This window comes from Chiloscyllium punctatum, chromosome 1 (assembly GCF_047496795.1).
Source record: "Chiloscyllium punctatum isolate Juve2018m chromosome 1, sChiPun1.3, whole genome shotgun sequence".
In the NCBI taxonomy this organism is placed as follows: domain Eukaryota; kingdom Metazoa; phylum Chordata; class Chondrichthyes; order Orectolobiformes; family Hemiscylliidae; genus Chiloscyllium; species Chiloscyllium punctatum.
The window spans coordinates 135400658-135419072 of NC_092739.1; the positions used below are offsets into that span (position 1 = coordinate 135400658).

At 40.4% G+C, this 18415-nt stretch overlaps 1 protein-coding gene across 9 annotated transcripts in view; it reads left to right on the forward strand.

Moving 5' to 3' along the window:
• The window catches only part of zbtb7c (zinc finger and BTB domain containing 7C), a 221183-nt gene that overhangs the window by 177174 nt on the left and 25594 nt on the right, over positions 1 to 18415 (forward strand). For 7 of the 9 annotated variants that reach the window (XM_072574763.1, XM_072574739.1, XM_072574783.1 and 4 more), the window contains one exon: positions 13132 to 13239. The exons of the other annotated variants lie outside the window; for them this stretch is intronic. The gene's annotated coding sequence lies outside the window, so the exon portion shown is untranslated. The remainder of the gene's footprint in view (positions 1 to 13131; positions 13240 to 18415) is intronic. 9 annotated transcript variants of the gene reach the window in all.

Genomic DNA, 18415 nt, shown 5'->3' on the forward strand with positions numbered 1-18415 from the left:
TTCACAATATATTATTATTGTTTGAGAGCTTGGATTCAAATGATAAGAATGATGTATAGTTTTAAGTTTGATGAGAACTTGGAAGGCACACACCCTAAAAACTCTTATGTTGGGTAGAAGATGCAGAAGCTTGACCATATGTACGAATAGGTTTGAGAACAGCGTCTTCTTGGCTGTTATTAGATTGATGAATGGACTCTAACTTCAAATAATGTTGATCTTGTTCATCCTGATCTTGCTTCATGCACCACCTGTGCAGTGTAACCTGTATGCCTCTGTCTAAGCACTCTATGATCAGTATGTCTTTGCTTGCTATGATCTCCCTGTACAGCTTGCAAACAAAGCTTTTCGGTATGAAATGCAGGTTTCAGTCAGAGGGAAAAGATCTATTACAGCAGATGTGTTGTTAGCTGCACTGAAATTCATAAGATATAGGAGCAGAATGAGGCCATTTGGCCCATCGAGTTTACTCCATTATTCAATCATGGCTGATATGCTCCTCACCCCACTTTTCCTGCCTTATTCCCGTAACCCTTCAACTCATTACCAATTAAAAATCTGTCTAACTCCTCCTTAAATTTACTCACTGTCCCAGCATCCACCACACTCTGGGGTTGCCAACTCCACAGGTTCACAACCATATGGGAGAAGTACTTTCTCCACAACTCTGTTTTAAATTTATCCCTTGATGACCTCTTGTCATAGAGTCATAGAGATATACAGCACGGAAACAGACCCTTCAGTCCAACTCATCCATGCCGACCAGATATCCCAACCCAATCTAGTCCCATCTGCCAGCACCCAGCCCATATGCCCCCTAACCTTTCCTATTCATATACCCATCCAGATGCCTCTTAAATGTTGCAATTGTACTTGCCTCCACCACTTCATCTGGCAGCCCATTCCACACATGCACCACCCTCTGCATGAAAAAGTTGCCCCTTAGGTCACTTTTATATCTTTACCCTCTCACCCTAAACCTATGCCCTCTAGTTCTGGACTCCCCCACCCCAGGGAAAAAACCTTGTCTATTTACCCTATCCATGCCCCTCATGATTTTATAAACCTCTATAAGGTCACCCCTCAGCATCCGATGCTCCAGGGAAAACATCCCCAGCCTATTTAACCTCTCCCTGTAGCTCAAATCCTCCAACCCTGGCAATATCTTTGTAAATCTTTTCTGAACCCTTTCAAGATTCACAACATCCTTCCAATAAGAAGGAGACCAGAATTGCATGCAGTATTCCAAATGTGGTCTAACCAATGTCCTGTACAGGCCCCAAAATGTTCTCCCAACACCTGTGCTCAATATTCTGACCAATAAAAGAAAGCATACCAAACGCCTTCTTCACTATCCTTTCTACCTGCGACTCTACTTTCAAGGACTTTTTGTTCAACAACACTCCCTAGGACCTTACCATTAAGTGTCTAAGTCCTGCTAAGATTTGTTTTTCCAAAATACACCACCTCACATTTATCTAAATTAAACTCCATCTGCTACTTTGTCTCATCTGCTCAAGATCCCATTGTAATCCAAGGTAACCTTCTTCGCTGTCCACTAAACCTTCTATTTCGGTGTCATCTGCAAACTTGCTAACTATACCTCTTAAACTCACATCCAAATCATTTATATAAATGACACAAAGTAGTGGAGCCAGCACCGATCCTTGTGGCACTCCACTGGTTACAGGCCTCCAGTCTGAAAAACAACTCTCCACCACCGCCTTTGAGTCTTCTACCTTTGAGTCAGTTCTGTATCCAAATGGCTAGTTCTCACTGCATTCCATGAGATTTAACCTTGCTAACCAGTCTCCCATGGGGAACCTTGTCAAACATCTTACTGAAGCTCATATAGATCACGTCTACCACTCTGCCCCCATCAATCCTGTTTGTTACTTCTTCAAAAAATTCAATCAAGTTTGAGAGACATGATTTTCCACACACAAAGCCATGTTGACTATCCCTGTTCAGTCTTTGCCTTTCCAAATACATGTACATCCTGTCCCTCAGGATTCCCTCCAACAACTTGCCCACCACTGACGTTAGGCTCACTGGTCTGTAGTTCCCTGTCTTGTCCTTACCACCCTTCTTAAACAGTGGTACCACATTAGCCAACCTCCAGTCATCCAGCACCTCACCTGTGACTAACGATGATACAAATGTCTCAGCAGGAGGCCCAGCAATCACCTCCCTAGCTTCCCACTGACTTCTGGGGTACACCTAATCAGATGCTGGGGATTTATCCACTTTTATGCATTTTAAGACATCCAGCACTTCCTCCTCTGTAATCTGGACATTTTTCAAGATATCACCATCTATATCCCTGCATTCCATATCTTCCATGTCCTTTTCCACATTAAATACTGATGCGAAATACTCATTTAGTGTCTGTCCCATCTCCTGCGGCTCCTCACAAAGGCTGCCTTGCTGACCTTTGAAGGGCCCTATTCTCTCCCTTGTTACCATTTTGTCTTTAATGTATTTGTAAAAACCTTTGGATTCTCCTTAACTCTATTTGCCAAAGCTATCTCATGTCCCTTTTTTGCCCTCCTGATTTCCCTCTTAAGTATACTCCTAATCCCTTTATACTCTTCTAAGGATTCACTTGATCTATCCTCTTTATCCTGACATATGCTTCCTTTTTCTTAAATCAAACCCTCAATTTCTTTAGTCATCCAGTCGCCCCTCTACCTGCCAGCCTTTCCTTTCACCCTAACAGGAATATACTTTCTCTGGATTCTCGTTATCTCATTTTTGAAGGTTTCCCATTTTCCAGTCATCCTGCGAACATCTGCCCCCCAATCCAACTTTTGTAAGTTCTTGCCTAATGCCGTCAAAATTGGCCTTCTTCCAATTTAGAACTTCAACTTTTAGATCCAGTTCATCTTTTTCCATCATTATTTTAAAATTAATAGAATTATGGTTGCTGGCCCCAAAATATTCCCCCACTGACACCACAGTCTACCTCCCTTATTTCACAAGAGTAGGTCAAGTTTTGCATCTTTTCTAGTATGATCCACGTACTGAATCAGAAAATTTTCTTGTGCATGCTTAACAAATTCCTCTCCATCTAAACCCTTAACACTATGGCAGTCGATGTTTGGAAAATTAAAATTCCCTATCATAACCACACTATTATTCTTACAAATAACTGAGATATCCTTACAAATTTGTTTTTCAATTTCCTTCTGACTATTAGGGGGTCAATAATACAATCCCAATAAGTTGATCATCCCTTTCTTATTTCTCAATTCCACGCAAATAACTTCCCTGGATGTATTTCCGGGAATATCCTTCCTAAGTGCAGCTATAATGCTATCCCTTATCAAAAACGCCACTCCCCCCCCCCCCCCCCCCCCCCCCCCCCCCCCTCCTCTCTTGCCTCATTTTCGAGGTAAAAACAATGACTGCAGATGCTGGAAACCAGATTCTGGATTAGTGGTGCTGGAAAAGCACAGCAGTTCAGGCAGCATCTGAGGAGCAGTAAAATCGACGTTTCGGGCAAAAGCCCTTCATCAGGAATACAGGCAGACTGCCTGAAGGGTGAAGAGATAAATGAGAGGAGGGTGGGGGTGGGGAGAAAGTAGCATAGAGTACAATAGGTGAGTGGGGGAGGGGATGAAGGTGATAGGAGGGTGGAGTGTATAGGTGGAAAAGAAGATAGGCAGGTAGGACAAGTCATGGGGACAGTGCTGAGCTGGAAGTTTGGAACTGGGGTGAGGTGGGGGAAGGGGAAATGAGCAAACTGTTGAAGTCCACATTGATGCCCTGGGGTTGAAGTGTTCCGAGGCGGAAGATGAGGCGTTCTTCCTCCAGGCATCGGGTGGTGAGGGAGCGGCGGTGAAGGAGGCCCAGGACCTCCATGTCCTCAGCAGAGTGGGAGGGGGAGTTGAAATGTTGGGCCACAGGGCAGTGTGGTTGATTGGTGCGGGTGTCCCAGAGATGTTCCCTAAAGCGCTCTGCTAGGAGGCATCCAGTCTTCCCAATGTAGAGGAGACCGCATCAGGAGCAACGGATACAATAAATGATCTTGATGGGTGTGCAGGTAAAACTTTGATGGATGTGGAAGGCTCCTTCAGGGCCTTGGATGGAGGTGAGGGAGGAGGTGTGGGCGCACGTTTTGCAATTCCTGCGGTGGCAGGGGAAGGTGCCAGGAAGGGAAAGTGGATTGTAGGGGGGCGTGGACCTGACCAGGTAGTCATGGAGGAAACAGTCTTTGCGGAATGTGGAAAGGGGTGGGGAGGGAAATATATCCCTGGTGGTGGGGTCCGTTTGGAGGTGGCGGAAATGTCGGTGGATAATTTGGTTTATGCCTCCCTTTCTGTCCTACCAGTAGTATTTGTATCCTGGAACATTAAACTGCCAGTCCTATCCATCCCTGAGCCATGTTTCTGTAATTGCTATGATGTCCCAGTCCATATTCTTAACCATGCCTTGAGTTCATCTGCCTTCCCTGTTAGGCCCCTTGCATTGAAATAAATGCAGTTTAATTTATCAGTCCTACCTTGTTCTCTGCTTTTTTTCTCAACTGTACCAGTCTCAGATTGATCTCTTTCCTCACTATCTCCCTGGGTCCCACACACCCTACCCCACCTTACTAGTTTAAATCCTCCCGAGCAGCTCTAGCAAAATTCCAGAGAGCATCGGTCTAAACTGTTCAATCTCTCTTCATATGACAAACCCCTCATCTCTGGGATAAATTTCGTGAACCTCCAATGCCACTACATCTTTCCTGAAATAAGGGGACCAAAACTGTGCACAAAACTGCAGGTGCAGTTTCATCAATGCCTTGTATAGTTGCAACAATACTTCCTTACCTTTATATTCTATTCCTTTAGCTATAAAAGCCAACATTCCACTAACTTACTTTCTTCCCTGCTTTATTACCTTTATTATCTGAGCAGTCTTCAAAACATTAAGGAAATAGCTGAGAAGAAATCTTGACTTTCCTATTCAAAAAACCCTCCAGAAACAAGAATGTTGAAGACATGACTTTACAGAGCACATGCTAAGGAGCAAGTCACTGGAGGTCGCAGAGGGATTTTTAATTCTGTTTTTCTGACTACTTTGTACCTAAGTATTTTTATACCTCAGTACTTTGGTACCTAAGATGGCGCCTTGTGTGGTGACATACTTGCGTACATGTAACAATAAAATCTAAATCTAAATCATTTGTGAGTTCTTGTCCACAAATCACAAAGTTGCCAATTTCAGTGACTAATAAGGGAAGATAAATGGAATGTCAGCCTTTATTTCAAAGGTATAGTTGAATTGTCTCATGAGGAGAAGTTGAGTAGGTTGGGCTTTACTCACTGGAGTTTAGAAGAATGAGAGGTGACCTTAATGAAACATACAAGATTCTTAGCAGACTTGACAGGTTAGATGCGGAAAGGTTGTTTTACCTTGTGGAAGAATCTAGCATGCAAGAATTCATAATCTCACAATAATGGCTCGGATGTTTAAGGCAGAAATTAGGAGAAATTTCTACTCTGAGGGTAGTGAATCTGTGGAATTCTTTGCTGCAGAGGACTGTCAAGGCTGGGTCATTAAGTATATTCATGGGTGGATAGATTTTTAATCAGTAAGGGAGTCAAGGATTATAGGGAAAAGGCAGGAGGATTGTCAGATTAGGCATGATCTAATTGAATGGCAGAGCAGGCTCATTGGGCTGAATGGCTTACTTCTGCTCCTATGACATTGATCTTAACATTACTTATTAAGTGAATAGTGAGAATGAAAACGTAGCCCCAAAAATGTCAAAAGATCAAAAAAGAGTTACTAAAACAAAGTCATAGGCCAAAGGTAAACTATGAAGGAAAGCTAGTGCAAAATATAGAAAATGAATAGCAAAACTACTGTAAGTGTATAAAAGGGAAGAGAGTCGAACACAGAACAGTACAGCACAAGATCAGGCCCTTCAGCCCACCATGTCTGTGCTGACCATGATGCCATTCTAACCTATATCATCTGTCTGCTCGTGGTCTATGTTCCTCTATTACATCCTTGTTCATGTGCCTATCTAAATACCCAGTAATAATATTTCTGCCACCCTTCTCAACTTAAACCTATGCACCCGAATATTTGATATTTCCACCCTGGGGAAAAGACTCAGGCTATCCATCCCATCCATGCCTCTCATAATTTTATATAATTCTCTCAGCATGCCTCCTCAGCCTCTGACGCTCTAGTGAAAACAATCCATGTTTGTCCTTAAAGCTAATGCACTCCATTCCAGGCAATATCCCAGTGAACTACATTTGTACCCTTTCCAAGGCCTACGATAACCTGTTATATGTAAAGGATTCTAAAATCCTCTTCCAATAGTAATCCTAAATGTACGTCCCTTCTACATTAATCAATGTAAATAATTTTCATTTACCCCCTCAAACCTTAACCTATTATCTTTCAAGCCTACTCTTCTTAATTCAAAGTTGATTAATTCAAATTACTGTTTTGCTTTGGTGAAGTTTGTTTATGAATTGTCAGGAGTAGACTTTATCAGATTTTTCTTGTACGCTAAAAGAAACCCGAAAGAGCTGTGGCTGCTATAAATCAGAGCTTTGAGGAAGGGTCACTTGACCCAAAATGTTAACTCTGATTTTTGTCCACCTGTTGAGTTTTTCCAGCAATTTCTATTTTTGTCTCTTTTCTTTTATCCTGTCTGCTCCATTAAATACAATCAATATGTTTTGAGTGTCTCACCCTATATGGCTGCTTGACCTCAATTTGTTCCTAATAAATCCATGTTGCACTTTTATCTTAGCTCCAAGTTCTTTCTGGAATCTGGTGCATTCCATTGCTGCATCCCTACAGATGATTACTATACATCTCTATACTTGTTAATTAAGTGACAAGAAGTTGTAATCTATGTTTCCATGATAACAGTCTTTAATAAAATGCCTGCTGAAAATCAGCAGCACTTAGAGGTCAGTACAGCAGATCTGCACTCAGTGGAAGTTGTTCATGTGGAGGTGTCTCTTGCAGATGAGATGTTAAGCTAAGACCTTGTCTGACCTGGTTACCAACTCTGTTTGGATATATTCCTGGAATTTTCATCACATGGCCTCCTACCTCCACCTGCTCTGACAGTATATGTATAAATAAGAAAGAACGTTCAAAGAAAAAAAAACTTGTTTTTTTCTTTAAAATCTCTTTGATTTGCCTTCTCAGTTGCTCAGAATTGGGTCAAATTATTTTGTTTAATTTCTGCAGACTTCAAGACAATACTGTGGGGTTGGTATCCTTAAATCTACCTTCACACATGGACATTAAAATCTCATGCCCCAGTGTGAAGAAGAACCAAATGTCATTGACCCAAATCTTCTCGTTGTCTCTGCACAGATGCCATCTGATCTGCTGTGTATTCACCGTATTTTCTGTTTTTATATGTCAAAGCTAAGATTTGACTCAAATATCCTAAAATTATAAGTCTAACTATATTTTGTAGTAACTACTTTTGGAGTGAAGTTGGCCCATTTGAAGCTGAGTCATATAGAGCATTGCTGATGATCATGTGGAGAAACGAATGATTACTAAACGTACTTATATAGTGAACCAGTGGTGCCAGGTTTCCCAAGTGTACGTTTTGTTTCATGGCTAAAAGCCAATACTGACAGCACAAGACCTGCACTTGGAAAACTAAAGTCACTATATGATGCACTTGAAATATAAAAACATCTTAAATTAAAACTTGTGATGGTGAACTTAAGCCTCACTAGCTCCTTTGCTGTCGTGACTTTTTTATTTCACAAGGTGGTTAGTACATAGCTTAGTACTTATACTGCCTGAAATTCAGTTCTAATGTCAATGTCGTACCAACAGAGGTTTGGGCAGGGGGTGGTGGTCAGACAACAACACTCCACAAGAAGTCAGCTGAGGGCTTAATTGTCATCTTGTGAGCAGTAGAGATTGAAATCTATGAATTGGTCAGAGGACAATAGTCTTAGTTGGATAATAGTGCATGATTTGGGGAGAGACAGAAAATGAAAAGAAGATGACATTTCAAATGTGTTTTTCCCCTAATATCCAGCTTTATTATTAACTGGAGGCCTGTGACCAGTGGTGTGCCACAAGGATTGGTGCTGAGTTCACTGCTTTTGTCATTTATATAATGGATGTGAACATAGGAAATACGGTTAGTAAGTTTGCAGTTAACACCACAATTGGTGGTGTAGTGGACCATGAAGAAGGTCACCTCAGAGTGCAATAGCACTTTGATCAGATGGACTAAGGTTTGGCAGATGCAGTTTAATTTAGATAAATGTGGGATGCTGCATTTTGGAAATGCAAATCTGGGCAGGACTTATACACTTAATGATGAGGTCCTGGGGAGTGTTAGGGAGACGTGGTTGAAAGAGAGACAGGACTAGCAGCTGGCTGTCCCAGGATTTAGATTTTTCAGATGTGATAGAAAGGGATGTAAAAGAGGTGGGAAGTTACATTACTGGCATAAGAGTATCTAACAATGTACTGAGGGAGAATACATCAGAGGACTCGTGCAGTGAGGCAATATGGGTAAACTTCAGGAATAGAAAAGGTAAAATGAAAATGCTGAGGGTGTACTACAGGCTTCCCAACAGCTAACAGGTGCTAGAGGAGGGAATATGTAGACAGATTTTGGAAAGATGTGAAAACAACATGGTTGTTGCATTGGGTGATTTTAACATCCCCTATATTGACCGGGATTCACTTGTGCTAGGGGCTTGGATGGGCAGAATTTGTAAGGACCGTTCATGAGGGTATTTTGACACAGCATGTAAACAGTCCATGCAGAGAAGGGGTTATACTGAACATGTTTTTGGGAAATGAGCCTGGCCAGGTGAGTGAAATTTCAGTGGGGGAGCATTTCAGGAGTAGTGACCATAATACTGTTGGTTTTCAGATACTTATGGATCTACAATCCTTGAGTGAAGGTGTTAAATTCGGGGGAGGCTAACTACAATAATAATAGGCAGGAACTGGAGAATGTTGATTGGAAGTGGCTTTTTGAAAGTAAATCCACATTGGATATGAAGGAGTATTTCAAAAGATACTTGATAAGAGGAAAGGAACAGCACGTTTGTGTGAGAATGAAGGATAGGGACAACAAGTTACGTAAATCTTGGATGAACAGTGATATTATGACCTTGGCCAAAAAGAAAAGGAAAGCATTTTAAGGTCTAGGAGAATGGGAACTGATGAAGTCCTTGAAATAGGAAAGAATTAAAAGAAGGATTTAAAAGGGCTAAAAGTCATTAGTAAACAGGATTAAGGAGAATCCCAAGGCTTTTTATACATATATAAAAAACAAGAGGGTAGCCAGGGAAAGGGTTGGCCCACTCAAGGACAAAGGAGGGAATCTATGTGTAGAGTCAGAAGAGGTGGGTGATGTCCTCAATGATTACTTTGTGTTGGTATTCAACAAAGAGAAGGAATTGGATTCAACAAAGAAGGAATTGGTGGAGGCTGATTTCAGTGAAGGGAGTGTCGAATTTCTAAGTCAAGTTGCTATTAAAAAGGAAGAGGTGTTGTGCGTCTTAAAAAGTATTAACTTATGTAAGTCCCCAGATCCTGATGGGATCTATCCTAGAATAATTAGGGAGGCAAGAGAACAAATTGTTGGAGCATTGACAGTCATCTTTGTATCCTTTTTGGCCACAGGTGAGGTCTCAGAGTGCTGGAGAATAGCCAACATTGTCCCATTATTTAAGAAGGGTAAATTACGGGCCTGTGAGCCTCACATCAGTGGTAGAGAAATTATTGGAAAAGATTCTTGGTCAAGATCTCTCTGCATTTAGAAGCAAGTTGACTTATTCATGGTTTATTGCGAGAGGACATGCCTCACTAACTTGATCAAGTTTGTTGAGGTTTTTTGATGAAGATGGTTGATGAGGGAAAACCAGTTGGTGTTGTGTACATGAACTTCAGTAAAGCCTTTGACAAGGTCATGGTCTTTCGTGGCAGACTGGTACAAAAAGTGAAGCCACATGGATCAGGGATCTGGCAAGGTAATACAGAACTGGCTTAGTCATAGGAGAAAGAGGGAGTGTTGTGATTAGTGGTGTTCCACAGGGATCACTGTTGGGACCTCTGCTGTTCATGGTCTATATAAATGGAGGAAAAAGTAGCTGGTCTAATTAGTAAGTTTGCAGACGATACAAAGATTAATGGTGTTGTGGATAGTGAGGAGGATTGTCAGACGATACAGCAGGATATAGATCAGTTGGAGGCAGGGCATAAAATTGGCAGATGGAGTTTAAACCGGACAGGCATGAGATGATGCATTTTGGAAGGTTAAGTACATGTGGAAATTATACAATGAATAGCAGAAGCTTTAGGTATATTGATATGCAAAGGGATCTGGGTGTGCAGGTCCACAGATCACTGAAGGTGGCAGCATAGGTAAATGAGGAAATAAAAAGAGGCCTATCGCATGCTTGCCTTCATTGGAAGGGGCATTCAGTATAAGGATAGACAACTTATACTGCAGCTTTATAGAACTTCAGTTAGGCCACACTTAGAATATTACATACAGTTCTCGTGACCACACTTCCAGAAGGATGTGGGTACTTTGGAGAGAGTACAGAAAAGGCTTACAAAGATGTTGCCTGGTATGGGAGATTTTAGCTATGAAGAAAGATTGGATAGACTGGGTTTTCTGTTCACTGGAACATGGAAGATAGATGGGTGACCTGTTAGAAGTTTATAACATCGCGAATGGTATGGATAGAGTGGAAAGTATGAGACTTTTTCCCAAGCTGAAGGGATCAATTACTAGGAAACACAGGTTCAAGGTGCAGGGGAGGGGGAGGAGGGGAGTTTAAAACAGGTGTGCGAGGCAAGGGTGGTGAGTGCCTGGAATACACTGCCAGAGGAGGTGGTGAAGGCAGACATAATAGCAGCATTCAAGAAGCACATGGATGAATACATGAACAGAAGGGGAATGAGGAATCTGGATCGTGTAAGTGAAGGCCGTTTTAGTATGCAAGAGCAAAATGTGTCGGTGCAGGCTTGGAGGGTCGAAGGCCCTGTTGCCATGCTGTATTGTTCCTTGTTCTCTTTGTTGTTGAACAAAGAGACTTTGAAGTGCAGGTTCATAGTTCCTTGAAAATGGAGTCACAGGTAGACAGGAAAACGAAGAAGGCGTTAAGTATGCCTTCCTTTATTGGTTACAGCATTGAATATAGGAGTTAGGAGGTCATGTTGCAGCTATACAGGACATTGGTTAGACCACTTTTGGAATACTGCATTCAATTCTGGTCTCCCTGCTATAGGAAGAATGTTGTGAAACTGGAAAGGGTTCAGAAAAGGTTTACAAGTATGTTACCAGGGTTGGCGAGTTTGAGCTATAAGGAGAGACTGAATAAAATGGGGCTATTTTCCCTGGACCCTTGGAGATTGAGGGGTGACTCTATAGAGGTTTATAGAATCATGAGGAGCATAGATAGGATGAATAGCCAAGATCTTTTCCCCTGGGGTAGGCAAGTCCAAAACTAGAGGGCATAGGTTTCAGGTACAAGGGGAAAGATTTAAAAGAGACCTGAAGGCATTTTTTTCCATGCAGAGGGTGGTGCGTGTATGGAATGAGCTGACAGAGGAAGTGGTGGCGGCTGGTATAATTACAATATTTAAAAGGCATCTGGATGGGTATATGAATAGGAGGAGTTAAGAGAGAAATGGGCCAACTGTTAGCAAATGGGACTAGATTAGTTTAGGATACCTGGTCGGCATGGACGAGTTGGACTGAAGGGTCTGTTTATGTGCTGTAAAGCTCTATTACTGTATAACTGAAATGGATGGAAATTACTGTAAATCATGGCATGTATTTGACATGGTATATAATTAAGACGATTACTTTTCTGGCACCAAAACCCAATTCAACCCTTGTGTAAATAAACATTTTATGATTGACAGTGTAGATATTACAGTATAGAGAAAATAAATACGACAACCAGAGTTGTCAATCAAGCAAAGTTTCCTTGCATCTGATCTGTTTTAGCACCCTTATTGGATGCCTGGGCTATCCGCCAAGATGCGCATTGAAGCTTGGGTGGCAGGACATACATTGGCATGGAGATTAGTAGGAGGCTTTGCTTGACATAGAGGGTAAGGGTTAGATCTTTGGAACTTTCTTTTCTAAAGGTTTTCTGATTCGAATCCTTCTGTTCATAATGCCTCTGAGGGGCCATGAACCGTCAGTCTTTCAAAAGTTGGCCCAACTCCATAAAAATTGCATGTGCCTATCTCCTCAATGGAGTTTGTCAGGTTGGAGTGCAAGATGTGGGCTCACAATCTAAACTACCTCTCACACTTAAATAGCACTGTGGAAATCAGAAACCCATGATGGTGTTAGGCAGCCCAGAATCAGATCTAGGTTGCTATTTTCGTCCCTCCATGGAGTCTCCCTGATTCCATGAAAATCCAGGCCTTCATCACCAGAAATCTGGACATGTATACTTAAGTAGTGCAAATAAAACCCTGGTCCTAGCCATGGTTTTAGCGCAACAACATATTAATTAGTTGCTTTATAGAATAAAAATGTCTAATGTTGTGACAGGGACCAGGATCATTGAGACTACCAAAAGGCCCCAAAAATTACCAATTTGTAGTGATTCATCATCCAACAGTGGCAAAAAGACAAAATTTTATTCACACCATAACCACAGAAGATATGCCCAGCAGCCAAACTGTGGAGGTGAATGGTTTCAAAACAGTTCCAGTGAAAAGTACAGGACCTAAGAAGATGAGATTCATGGTTGTACTAGCTTGCAAGACCAATGGAACAAAATGTAAAACCATGCCAAAAATAAATTTCCTTCCAGGTGTTTGAGATCATTTTTGAGATTAATATATGCCTGCGAAGAAAATATCACCCATACTACGGTGGGAGCAGGGGTCTAACATGCATAGTTCTGCTTTTGGATGCATGCCTTTTGAAACTGAAAATATCATATCTGATCCACAGTCAGATCCTTATGATACTGTAATCAAAGTGACTCAGAATGAATTCTTTATTTGCATGTCAAAGACAATGTTTTTGATGGCTTTAAAATGTTTTTAAAGTGCTATCTTTATACAATTAACTAATTCAATAAATTGTGTTGCGTTAATTTAAAATTAATTACCTGATGTTTTTTTTCACAATTCAAATAGGCTTCAACCACATTAGGAGTACACAATTTATATTTTGAGTGTATGTTGATCTCTGTTTTTGGAAGAAATTTTGGAGGCTTCAAAGGTTGACATATACCACAGTTCCAGGTATTCAATATTTATAATGATTCAATTTTTAAGTGTATTTATTTCTTCTAATAGATCATTTACTTTAGCATGCAAAATAATTGTTCAGCTTTTAATAGCACAAATAAACCAAAATTCAAATGAATGTAGCTTTCAGATCCCATTTCATTCTGAGGGTAATATAGTTGTTTTTAACAGCAGTTGCGTTGTTTGAGAGATTACATCTGTTGCCATGGCCTTCTTGTGCTTGTTCCCCTACATTCTGTCACTAGTAACATTGAGCGTGGGGGTTGATGAGGCACAAAGCTAAATAGAGTATAAGGTCACTTACTTATTGATCTTTTAGTGAGAAGGTGGAATATACTACATATGCAAGATTTTTTTTCTGTTCTTGCAAACTTAACTGAATAGCAAATTGAAGATTGGATATTGAGGGACCATGCAAAATTAATTTTGTTAAGAAAAAGAAATATGCACAGTGATCAACTGGATAAAAATATCACCAATTACAGTTGAACTGCCTTGACAATATTTTGCAAAAAGAAAAGCACTTATAAAAAGACATGACTGGAATTAATCAGCACGTCAGTGGAAAAGCCCAGTGCACTCACTATTAAAAGACTGCGACTACCAGTCAATCTACTTGGACGCTTACCTACATATCTTTACAGGGGTGTTTGGTTTTGTGTTCCTGTTAATAAATTGTCACAGCTTCAAATATCCTAAGACAAAATAATTAATTGTGATGTTTCAAAAAGTGGAAGCCAGGGTGACATAATCTTGATTTGATGAAACTAAAATATCTGTACCCATGTTTGCTATGACAAGAAAGAAGGAAAATACTTTATTTATATAATATTCACTTTAAGAATATTCCCTATACTTCACAGCTGAATAAATTCTTGTGGACCTTGATCATCCTTCTAGGTGGAACTTGCAGGAAAAGATTTTTGCATAGCAGTGTTCTATACACGGCATCCTCTGTGGTTAACTAAGGAAATTAAGAATGGTATCAAATTAAAAGAGGTTTTGAACAAGAATTTTGTATTGGTACTCATGGTAGAAGTCACAAAAGCATGTCTAAAAAATACGAAAATACCAAGAGGGCACAAAAGTGCCAGGAACTTAAGACAATCGCAATCACAAGAGAAAATTTACTAAGGAAACTAATGACATTAAAGGCTGACAAATTACTAGAGGAATGAACTGCTTCCTAAGTCTTGAAACCAAAATAGCTTCAGAGATGGTGGATGCATCGATTTAATCTTGCAAAATTCTATAGAGTCTGAAAAAGTCCTAACAGATTGGAAAACAGAAATAGAACACAACTATTTAAGAAAGGAGGAAGATAGAAATCAGTAAACTATTGGCCAGTTAGTCTACGATTTCTCACCGGAAAAATGCTGGAAATCATTATTTATGAAGTAGTAGCTGGGTGTTTAGAACATTACTTTTCCTTTATTCTTTCATGGGCTATGAATTTTGTTTGCAAGGTCAGCATTTATTGCCAATCTATAATTATCCTTGAAACTGAGTGGCATACTAGCTATTCCAGATGGCAGTTTAAGAGTCAACCACATTGTTACAGACTTGGAGCCACACATAGGCCAGACTGGGTAAGGATGTAAGTTTTCCTTCTCTAAAGACGTTAGTGAACATGATGGCTTTTTACAAAAGTCAATTATAATTTCATGGTCGCCATTACTAAGACAAGCTTCATATTCCAGATTTATGAATTGAATTTAAAGTCCACCAAACTAATCACAAATAATTTATTACATTAGTAGCTGAACTAAAATCCTTTTTTTTAATGCATAAATTGAAGCTCAGCATTTTGCACTGTTTGAATAGCATAAATTAAACTTAGTTAAGATCCTAGAAGGCCAATCCTGGTGCGTTTTTCAACTTTTGACAATCACCTATGCCAATTTTGAGAAAACATCAAAGTTTCCTCCAGATGTACGTTCTTGTTATGCTGGCAAACATACAAAAGTATTGAATCCTGAGCTTATGTGATCTCTTGGAACATTTGAAGTGAAGAGTTTGACTCATACATGTTTTGGTAATAGAACAGCAGAATATTCTTTAAGAAATATTAAATGTTGCACACTCCCTTTGCTAGTATGGCTGGATATTTTGGCATGCTTGTGAATTGGGAAATATTATACCCAAGTTTGTTGCAACCTCTCCATTTCTAAATCATAAAGCACTTGGAATAGTTTTCCTGAATGAACTTACAATCCTTAGCAACTTTGAATCAATCTTTGAGAGCTGGTAGTCAGAATTTTAAAATGTGTAGCTTCTTGATTGTTCCATTTAACTATTATTGCTAAAACTAGATGCTTTCATTTCTCATAATTTTTAGTTACCGTCCATAGTATCACAAAATGATACAGCACAGAGGAGGCCATTCAGTTCTACTGCACCTGTATCAACTCTTTGAAAGATTTGTTGCATAATCTGTGTACTTTCCCTGTATTCCAGCAAATTTTCCCCTCCAAGTCCATGACAGCTTTTTGCGCCAATATATAGTCCTACTATAGATGGGGCAGTGCTAATCAAGTGGCTAAAGTTTCAGTAGGTGAGCATTTGGGGGTAGTGACCATAACTCTAAGTTTTCTAGTCATTACAGGAAAACGTAAGGATTGTGCAAATGTTAAGTGTCTAAATTGGAGGAAGGCCAATTTTAATATCATTAGATGAGATCTGGCAAATATATATACTAGGTCATCACTTGGAAAGTGGGAGTCTTTTCTAAGTAGCATAGTGAAAGTTCAGGATTAGTGTGTTCCTCTAAGAGTGAATGGCTAGGCAGCAAGTCCAGCAAAACCTGAATGTAAAGGGTTATCAGTGTTTCTCATCGGTATTCACAGAGGAGAAAGACATTGTAGTCATGGATTTCATGGCTACAATTAAGATTAATAAGGAATTAGATGTTTTAGCAGGCATTAAGGTACATAGATTTCCCAGGGCCTGATGAGATGTATCTCAGGCTGCTAATGGGAAGCAAGGGAGAAGATTGCTGGGACCATGAGAGAGATATTAATACTTCACTGGCCACAGGTGAAATGCCAGATGACTGGAGGAGAGCTAATTTGATTCCTTTGTTCAAAAGGGCGGCAGGGATAGGCCAGATAATTACAGACCAGTTCATCTGAGGTCAATGGTAGGGAAATTATGAAAAAAATTCTGATGGACAGGATTCATCAACGCTTGGAAAGGCAGGGATTGATCAGGGATAGTCAGCACATATTTGGTAGAGGGAGAGCCTGCCTGACTAATGTATTTTAAGTTCTTTGAAAAGGTGACTAAATATATTGATGACGGTAGTGCATGACTTCAATTCGGCCTTTGACAAGATTTGGAGATGCCGGTGTTGGACTGGGGTGTGAAAAGTTACAAATCACACAACACTAGGTTATAGTCCAACAGGTTTAATTGGAAGCACCAGCTTTTGGAGCGCCGCTCCTTCATCAGGTGGTTGTGGAGGACACAATTGTAAGACACATAATTTATAGCAAAAGTTTACAGTGTGATGTAACTGAAATTATACATTGAAAAATATCTTGGTTGATGTTAAGTCTCTCATCTGTTATAATGACCATGATAGTTTCACTTCTTTCATATCACAAATTGTTTTTTAAAAGTTACATTCTCAGGTTAACTGTAAGAATTGGTGTCAGCGCAAATAAGATGTTGAGATGTTGTAGGTGTTAGCCCCCTGTGTTCCCTGTCTGTGCCATAATGTTTAGACTGATTCTAATCTAAAAAGTGAGTTAACAGAGTCTCACATGGATTCATGCAGTTTTTGAGCAAAGTACAATGTAAGTCTGCAAATACAAATTTACCCTACAAACGTATACGTGTATGTGTGCATGTCGGTTTGTGGATGTGCGCGCACGTGTGTCTGGGGTGGGGTTTTGTGAGTGTCTATGAGAGGGAGTGTATATGTCTGTGTGTGTGTGTGAGTGTAAAGTGGTCTAAGTTTGTAAGAGGGTGCATGTGTGAATATGGGAGTGTGTGTGGCTGTAGGAGGTGTGTGTCTGTCTGGGGTGGGGGGTTGTGACTGTCTGTGAGACACTCACAGCCCCCCACCCCAGAGCGTGCGCGTACACACGCACACATACACACACACACACACATCCCACCCCAGACACACACACGCACACACATGCACACGTACACATATACGTCTGTGGGGTAAATTTGTACTTGCAGAGTTACATTGTACTTTACTCAAAAACTGCATGAATCCATGTAAAACTCTGTTAACTCATTTTTTAGATTAGAATCAGTCTAAACATTATGGCACAGGCAGGGAACACAGGGGCTAACACCTTCAACATCTCAACATCTTATCTGGGCTGACACCAATTCTTACAGTTAACCTGAGACTGTAACTTTTAAAAACAGTTTTGTGATTTACATATGAAAGAAGTGAAACTATCATGGTCATTCTAACAGATGAGAGACTTAACATCAATCAAGGTATTTTTCAATATAATTTCAGTTACATCACACTGTAAACTTTTGCTATAAATTCTGTGTCTTACAATTGTGCACTCCACAACCACGTGATGAAAGAGCGGCGCTCTGAAAGCTAGTGCTTCCAAATAAACCTGTGGACTATAACCTGGTGTTGTGTGACTTGTGCCTTGACAAGGTCACACATGGAAGGTTGGTCCAAAAGGTAACAATGCATGGGATTCAAGGTAATTTAGCAAACTGGATTCAAAATTGCCTTGCAGATAGGAGGCAAAGGAAGAAGATTGTTTTGTGATTGGAAGCCTGTGACCAGTGGTGTACCACAGGGATCGGTGCTGTGACCCATGCTGGCTTTTTTTCAGAGTGAAAGCATAGTTGTGGGAAAGAATTGATTGAAGAGTGCTTCAAAGAGGGGGTAAAGTTAAAAATCACGCAACAGTAGGTAGCAACCTGATGAAGGAGCCGCGCTCCGAAAGCTAGTGCTTTTGAATAAACTTGTCGGATTATAACCTGGTGTTGAGTGATTTTTAACCTTGTCCACCCCAGTCCAACACTGACACTCCACATTATGAAAGACGAGAAATGTGCCACCCATACTGTTTATTATGTACATTAACGACTTGGATACGAATCTAGAAGATATAATCAGTAAGTTTGCAGATGACTTGAAAATTGAAGGGTATTGTTGATAATGAGGAGGACGGTGTCGGGC